Source organism: Malus domestica, chromosome 05 (genome assembly GCF_042453785.1).
Source record: "Malus domestica chromosome 05, GDT2T_hap1".
Lineage (NCBI taxonomy): Eukaryota > Viridiplantae > Streptophyta > Magnoliopsida > Rosales > Rosaceae > Malus > Malus domestica.
In genome coordinates, this window is record NC_091665.1 from 35,167,343 (window position 1) to 35,176,723 (window position 9,381).

Sequence of the window (9,381 nt, forward strand, 5' to 3'; positions counted from 1 at the left end):
GCTTTCAGCCTCTGTGAGTGCCTTGAACTCCTTGAAAACTTTTAGGGCAGCTGACTTCTCCTTGAGAAAATAGACCCAAGTCTTCTTACTGAAATCATCAATGAAGGTAATAAAATACCTATTACCTCCATAGGACATAGGATCTAACGGACCACATATATCCGTATGTACCAACTGCAGTGGTGCTTTTGCTCTCCATGCATCACCAACAGGGAATGTGAGCCGTGTTTGCTTGCCAAGCACACAACCTTCACATACTTGGCGTGTGGCTTCAATCTGGGGTAGACCACGAACCATTCCTCCACTTGACAGCAACTTTAGGCCATTGAAATGAAGATGGCCAAACCGAAGATGCCATTTCCATGACTTATCTTCCATTACACCGATGTTGCAACTCCCAATCCTTGTGTTCAACTTCAATGGGAACATTCGGTTCTTTGACATTTGAACACGTGCAATAAGTTTTCTCCTTGCATTCCTAAGAGTGAGAAACATATCCTCCATATGTATAATATACCCTTTCTGGAGCAGTTGACCAACGCTCAGAATGTTGCTCTTCATACCTGGTATGTAGTAGGTATCGAAGATGTATTCTTCTCTACCATCCTTCTGGATGATTTTGATCTTTCCTTTGCCTTCAACTGGCAACTTTGAGGAGTCACCAAGACTCACAGATCCATAAGGCCCATCTTTGAGTTCGGCAAAAAACTCTTTCTTTCCACACATATGGTTGCTTGCACCAGAGTCCAAATACCAAACATCTTGTTGGTTACTGGAATCATGGTGTGCTAGTAAGACTGTAAATTCCTCACCAGCATTTCCACTTGATTCTGCCATGTTGACATGCTCACCATTTTTATATGAACATTCACCTTTCCCAGACCCTGCGTAAAGCGGGAGCCTTGTGCACTGGGTACGACCTTTTTTTTTTTTTTTATTCATTGGCATAATGTCCATATTGCTTGCAACTGTGACACTGGATATGTGCCTTTCCTCGAGTAGATCTGCATTCTTGAGACTGAGCTCGATTTTGTGCATAGCCTCTACCTCTTCCTCGGGCTCGTCCTCGGCTACAGTTGGATGAATTCCCACGACGTGAGTTCCACTGCCCACGACCTCCATTTGGTTTGTCAATATTCAACTTTGACTCCAAAGCTTGCTCTAGCGTTGTGGGGCTTGCATTCTTCTGAATGCGTTGCTCGTGAACTATGAGGGATCCTAGTAGCTCCTCTGCGCTCATCGCCTCCAAATCCTTGGATTCCTCAATGGCAGTCACCACATGCTCAAACTTAGATGTGAGTCATGTGAGTGACTGGAGTATCTTCTCCACAACTCGTACTTCATCGAGTCTCTCGCTATTTATCCTCATCTGATTTACTATCACAATGAGCCTTGAGTGATAGTCGGAGATGCTCTCCCCTTCATTCATGTGAGTAGTTTCAAAATCTGCTCGAAGTGACTGTAACCTCACTTTCTTGACTCGATCTACTCCTTTGTAGATTGTACTGAGTGTGTCCCATACTTGCTTGCTCGTTGTTGCTTCTGCAACCTTCTCAAACGTTGAATCTTCTAGACCCTGGTATAGAAGATACAACGCCTTCTGGTCCTTCTTTCGTAAGTCCTTGAGAGTGTTCCTTTGTTCTGCAGTATATGCGGCTTCTTGATTGGCAGTGGGTACAACATACCCATTACTGACAACTTCCCATAGCTCCTGTGATCCAAACAATGCTTTGAATTGGATGCACCATCTTTCATAATTTTCTTTCTTCAATGTGGGAACCTGGAGCTGCACTAAGTTGGACGCCATAACTGCTGCACTTGCCAGAATGGTATTCTGGCTCTGATACCAATTGTTGGTATTCAAAAGTTTACAAACTTAATACCAATTATGTGGGTGATAGGTTTTCTAACTCTATCACACCTCTCTCTTTCTTTTACTCTCTTTGAAAATGGATTGATAGAAAGAAAAAACAACAAGCTTCTTAAAGAAACAAGTACTTGATATATTAAAAGAGTTTCAACTCTATTGCTGAAAATATGGAATGGAATTACAAAGAGCCTTACGGAAATGCATTCTTATACTTGCAAAAAACAAGAGAACCACACAAGTGGTTTTCATAAACAAATGCAAACAAAGACTTTCTAGACTTAGCTAGTGGAAAACTATCCATGCAAAATAAAATAAAGGGGTTCAAAGTCTTTACTTGCAGCAGTTTTAGACTATTGAACACACACACACACTACTTTATTCTAGTGGTTTACAACCACATTTCGGCTAGCACAGAAGAGAAGCATTAATTTGGGTAAGTGCAGGATGAGTCAAAAGAAACAGCTAGCAGCCCACTAACATTGAAATAATGTTTTTATTTGAACTTCCAACACTATATGCAGAGAGAACCAGAACCAAGTCCAGACTCACTCGTAATAGGTCTCTCCTCATCCACAACAATATCCCAGCTTTCCCTTGTCGTGGTTTTCCCATATTTGTGCACCTTACTGCAAAGAGAGAGCAAGTTAACTTGTCAAAGAAAAACCAGAACAATAGATGCCAATGCAGTTCAGAAAGTTTATTTCCCTTCATACCCATTTCCAAAGTGCTCTTCTCCCCATGTCCTTGACCAACCTAGACATGAGAGAACAAAAACAAAGTCACATCAGATTAAATTATTGAAAGAAAAAGGTTCACTTACAAATCGACATTAGAATCAAGCAACCACGCTATGAAATACAAATTTAAAATGTAACAATTTACTGTGTCTGAAAGGAATCTGTGAAATAAAATAGTTAAACCCTAAACAGCACCACTGCAAATAGCATAAGAAAATTAAAATTAACCCTAAAGAAATTGGGAGAGAAGAATATGAAAAGGGAATACCTTTCGGCCCTTTGAGTTATTGGAAAAAACCCAACAGAGCAAAAGATAAACAAAAATACAGGAGGAAAGAAAATAAATTTTCAACTTGTAAGATTCATACACGAACAGATTGGCGGTCAAAAGCATTTCGAAACTCAGAGCCATCAAGCTTTTTGATCTGCATGGAAATTATTTATGAAGTTTGAGATTCTTATAGATGCTTTAGACACATCGACATATTGAAAAAGCAATATTCAACAACCTAGTACCCATGCTCCCTAGAAGGGTACAGAAAATATGAATGTCTGGACTCTGGAGTGAGAAAGTAAAAGGACTTGCCGCATACTTCATATCTTCCAAGTTTGTGTAGTCTACAATCCCTGTTGTGCCTACAAAAAAGGCATAGGACAAAAGCTAAATCAATCGAAATTCTGATGTCTCATGATCTAGGTCTTAGGATTAAACTACTGAAATAACACTACATGAAATAGCTGTGTATATCCCAAAAAAAGTATGAAATCTGGTTGATAATTGAAGACTTCGAAGGGATTTACCTTTGGATTCTTTGGCTTTCAGATGGAGTTTGCTTATGTGTGGGGGAGAGAGGTGGAGCGGCTAGGGCTTGAGTATGGAAGAGATGAAAAATGCAGAGAGCACCTGTTTTCGCTGAAGCAACTCACACACTCTGGACAAATCTGCAAATGTCTAAAAGGGGGAAAATATAAAAAGAAACCTTAACAACTGAATTCAAAGAAACATTATTACATTGTAAATAACATTTCACAAAAAAAAAAAAAAAAAAAAAAACTGAACTAAACTAATTACACTCGGATTGCAATGCTATCATTTAATAATAGGAATTCCCATAACTTAGCAGAAGACCTGCATCTGCAAAGGATTCTTTAAAACCTATTTTTTTTGAACAACCCCGCACCTACAACACATCCAGGCAAGGTAAACCAATAGCACCCTCATTCTAAGCTCTTCTGTGCATATATACCCCTTATAAGTAATCTTAATCAATCAGTTATCATGAATATAGTCAGTTATCACGAATATACAACTTATATTAATTTTCTACAATATCCAACACACAAATATAACAGAAGAGGAAACTTTTACTTAAGCAGCACAAAATGATATCCTTTGCATTTCATTCCAAAATCCATCACTCTTATGTCTTTGCCTGCACAGTTTTTGCTCCAACATAGCCCGCCATGATGATAGCACTATCAATAATTAAGACATAAAGAAAGGCTATCCTAGCTAGGTATTATCATTGGAGTAAACCAACAACACCATAAGTAAAGTAGCAGACCAAATTTTTTCTAGAATTGATGTCTTAACATGTTTAAGTAGCGAAAAGATTACAACACATTGGATGTGTTAACACATCCATAAGCTAATGACTCCCTCTCCGGATCACTACATCATTCTTAATGTATTCAACAATGCAGCAGCAATTAAAAGTCCTTGGAAAATGCCAAGCTACTACAATGACATAACGAAAACTATATCTCACCTTACCCCCTTGTTGGCATAGACTGCATATCCGCCCTTGTTCGGGGTGAATCATAATCCTGAACTCAATTATCATCATCGTTGAGAATGTCAAACTTTAAATCAACCATGCATGGAACAAAACTTAGAAATTAAACAATTATCAAAGCTTATGAAGAATGCTAAACCCAACTAATTCGAAACATAAAGTAACCCAAAAGAGAGAAAACTTATAAATTTTACATAAATTATAATCCTTAACAGAAGGATGGAACAAAGCAGGTTCATTCTTGAGAATAGATGTAATTTTGCACATTGCATATATGTAGATTAAGGCTGGTGGTAACATACCTTGTAATTTGTACAAATTAGGATTTTCATTCAAAGAACCATAATATACACAATTACAAAAACAGTGATTCAAACTTGTTCTTCTCTTAAGGAAATTACTCACAGTTGAAATTCTGAATGGACGAAGTTTTGGCATCCCTTTCTGACTATATTTGATTAACCTTTTTTTAATCCAATGAGTGCCTTCATGAGAGAGAGAGAGAGAGAGAGAGGAATATTAGGTGAAATGTATTGCCAAATCACACAGAGATCAAAATCTTGAATATATATGTTTAACCATATCAAAGTGAGTGTGTGAAAGGGTGTAGTCTGCAGAAAGGGCAACATTTTCACTGCTAGAAAGTTGGAAACTAAACTTTTACACAGATATTGGATTTTATTAATTCCCTCCGCGAATTGAAAAGCAAATTGTTCGAGTAATGCAGGTAAATTCGATATACATATGCGTTGATCTATGTAAGACAGTTATAAGTTATAACTGTATCGTCTTAACACAAAAATGATCATAAATGTAAGTGTCTGTATTATGGAAGTAAGGGACTTACAGCAATTGCTATGAGCTATAACAGCAGTCACTCCAAGTACCCTATTATGGAAGTAAGGGACTTATATCAATTGCTATGAGCTCTACCAGCAGTCTCTCAAAGTGGTGCAACGGCTAAAATTATAAATAAAAAGTAATTTAAACAATTTAACTTAATAAAATATTGTAATTTAAACAATGCCTATATATTCAAACATCCCAAAACAGGAATGAACTTCCAAAAAACATGCGCATGAAAATAAACGGCATTACTCACCCATTGAGTTGGACCATCAAACTGGAGCGTAAGAAGGATCATCATGTACCTATGAAACCCAAAGGAAACTTTTAGCAACCCCAAAGCTTGTATGCAAGCGTGAATAAGTATGCGTGTATGAATCTATTCATAGTGAAGAAGGCTACCTTAAGAAATATTTGCATCTGCAGCTTCATATGGCCATACAACAAAAAGCATCGCATATGATAACAAACCCCAGCTGCACCACAAAAGGAATATGATCTTCCTCTCAACTTGTATTTGCAGTTGTTACTGTAACATCTGCAGACAGCATACATAAGCACTGATTCGAAAATTCTAAAGGAAAAAAAGTCCTTATTCGATAATGCACCAAATCCTATCCGAAAACCAAGGGGGTGCCATATCCCTAGATTAACAGAGCATCTTTCTTTGTTCCAAAACAAATTGCAATTGGCTTTGGTAAAGTAGAAAGATTACCAGATACCGACTCTGTTCCATTATTCGACTGTCCTTTTAGTTCTGTCTCTCAACATGGGAAATACAATAAGACAGTAAAAACAAAAGTTAGTGATGCTATTACATAGTGAAAGAAAATAAGACATTCACATATTGATAGCTATTTACTGTCCTTTCTCATCATAATCTTGGCCCATATATATATATATATATATTGAATTTTGAAAGCAATGAGAGAAATATACCTTTGGGGCGTCACTGCCAGAAGGGTGAGTGAGGGATCTAAGATGTTTGAGAGCAGAAATTTTTAAGTAATTTGTGCGAAAAAGTTGAAGAGCTTCGAACAGAGTGGAGTGGGTTGGCCTGGGCTAAAATAAAGAGGATGAACTCTAGAAAGTAGAAAATGTTGTTGTTCAACCAAACTCAAAAGTAAAGAAACCATACAATTAACATATAAATAAGTTTTATATACCAATGATTACATGTACGTTGTTTGAGAAGGTAAATTAGCAACATATACAGTGATCAAAAGATTAACAGCAATAAACTGCTCATTATTCAAAATATACAAGAAAGTTGTCATTCACATGATCCAAATGGTAGAGGACAAAACAGAAGGAAGCAAATATTATAGCAGCATAAGTTGAATAATTGCAGCAAGTAAACAAATAGAAAGGCTAGCTAGATTACACAATCCAGTTCTAGGTCAGACTAACCATGTTAGCCATCCGCCCACCACCATCACCGTCGGCTTCTTATTAAAAATGTAGAATAGAAGACTCAAAAACTGGAAATGAAAGTAGGTAACATTGAGTTTTAATAACCAAAAAGGGACACTGTTTAAGCAGCTCCACAACAGCAATAATACTTGGACGATGAGCTGCAAAAACAGAAAAGAAAACACAAATTAAACTAAAAAAATATAAAATTTAACACTAATCCAAGGATTAAATATCAAATATAAAGTCATTAGGATTGGGACCTTTGCATTGAGGAATATCTACTACATTATGAGTTCCCTCCTGATAAAGCCCAATCAGGGGGTTTTCCGATGAGCCAAGAACGGCTAACTTTGCGTGACACCGCCATCCCCACTAACACCAAACCAAGATAATATCAAGATCAAAACTAACCAATACCAGAAAGATTTTTTTATTTAAATTTTAAGAAAAGACCTAAACTTTACGAAATTAAGGGGGAAAACAAAGTTAAGTAAAGCACCAATTTGCAACTGTCAAAAGTGAAATATGAGACTGCAACTGCCTAGAAGAACTCCGTGGCCTCATCGACGATGACCGGATGGTGGAGATTGAACTGGTGCGTACACCTGGAGCACCTGATTATACACCGAACATAGAACAAAATTTAAATCAAGTCGAACAATAATTGTGAGAAAATAAACTAAAAGGGATTTGAGCTGAGAGTTACGATTCGAAGTGCGGCAATGGAGGGTGCAGGTTAGCGGCGGCAGAGGAGGGGTTGAGCTTGGGCTCAGTGAGAGAGAAGGTAGTGCTAAAGGCACTATTTGTCAGCCAATCATGTAATAGGCACACCACTTTTCTATATATGACAAAAATTAGGAGTTCTCCAAACTAAAGCATGAAATTAGATTCACCAGAGAATTGGAAATTGCACATGAAAAAAATAATATACATCATGCCATTTGTGATTTTGAAAGAAAAAAAGAATACCTTCTTCAGGTCCGCTTTAGTAGGTGGAGGCTCTTGATAGAAGATTGGCATTGGAGTCGTTTTACAAATCAGTTTCTTCCTGAACATCCTAATGTCAGCTTCTAGAGTTTCCTGTAAAAGAACAGACAACATTCATAATAAGAAAATCTCTCTCTGCAATCGTAGAAATCCCTCGGGTTTCAGGAAGCAAATGGAAAACGAAATGCTTTTCTCCCGTATCTCTCTCTCTCACCTCTGTCCCATCTCTCTGTCTCCAAATCGCAGAAAAGAAACCCTAAACAAATCCCTGAAATCCCTCGCCTAAATCCTCCCACATTTCTCTCGGACACCCCCCTCTTTCTCTCTGCAAACCCTAAACCAAATCTCCTAAATCCTATCTTTGACACCCCACATACAGCCAAGATATTAAAGCAATCTCTATATAATACTTTGGAACAATGAAGAAAAATGGTACTTACTTGTTCCTTGTCCAAAACCGTTGGTGCTGCCGCACATTGTTATCAATTGTGGGTTGATCAAATCCTTCATGGCTTAGACTGCATGAAGAATTAGAAACTAAAAGATGAATATATGCCGTAAATCATCATATAAATGTAAGTGCATTTAAAAAAAAAAAGGGAATGACAAAATTGAATTCTATTTCATCAGTATGTAACTGCATGAAAAGTTACTTTGAATGAAGACTCGATCAATTTCCCCAAAGTCATTGTTAACTGAAAATCAATATCAAACCCATAAATACCACATTGAATTTGACCAAGTTAAAGGATAAAGGCACTCGCATCATCGTATTACTCTTTGGGAAGATCTTCTAATAATGGTTCTTCCTTTTTCTTGCTCTTCCTTAGAACTGCCATAAAAACCCCAGAGAAGCATACAAATTCAGAAAAGAAAAGGTTCAAAACTGCCATAAAAAAAATCTAGAAAGCATACAAATTTATCAGAAAGAAAAGTTCAAATTACAAATACCAAATGATGTGAGTAAGTAGTGAGAGGTTGTGTTAGGCACCTGAAACACGTTTTGGTTTCAATTGAAAGGGCCAGAGACAACATCCACATTCTTTTTTCTTGGGTGAACTAACCAAATCATATTATATACTAAAACGACATAAAAAATCATTCACAAACTCACAACAAAATAGAACAAAAAGATTCACAAAAGATTTGGGAGTTGAGACGCTAACAAAAACATTTCTTTTCTAAACAAATACACAACCGCTAATCTGGGTTTGGTCAGTTTGACTAAAACGGTGCGCTATTTTGCATCTAAATATAGTATATCGCTTAAATAAAATTAATAAAAAATACACATCCAATGCTTTTAGTCTAAAGCTAGAATTAGGAATAACTGAGGAAGTTAATGAAGGCAAAGCAGAGGGTAGGAAGCAGAACATACCAAGAGACCAGTAGGCCATCGGGGCCGGTCTGCCGATGAACGCTGTGTACTGGTTGACAACGCCCAACGGAGTTGGCGCAGAAAAGAAGTAAAAGTCGAAACCACCCTCAATGACCTTGTAGGTGAGAGAAGTCCCTCTGTAGAACACATCCATGCCATTGCTGTTGAGCAGCAAAACGGAGTGCGCGTAAGCCTCGTTGCCCACATTCCGGAGATCCATGTAAACTGGGTGGGACCCGTACAAATCAGTGTTGAGATTGATCGCTGAGAAGTTAGTGGTGAAGAGGATGTATTTATCGTTCGGGTAGAGCTTGATCCCGTGCGGCTGAGAGTTCTCTTCGAGGCCGTACA

General features: G+C 37.7%; 1 long non-coding RNA gene across 1 annotated transcript; it reads right to left on the reverse strand.

Moving 5' to 3' along the window:
• Positions 1-2,396: 2,396 nt before the first annotated feature.
• LOC139196524 (uncharacterized) lies at positions 2,397-3,033 on the reverse strand. Its single transcript, XR_011581530.1, has 3 exons — positions 2,976-3,033; positions 2,584-2,623; positions 2,397-2,496 (listed from the first exon to the last, which is right to left on the reverse strand). It is a non-coding gene; the product is annotated as an uncharacterized lncRNA (long non-coding RNA).
• Positions 3,034-9,381: the final 6,348 nt, after the last annotated feature.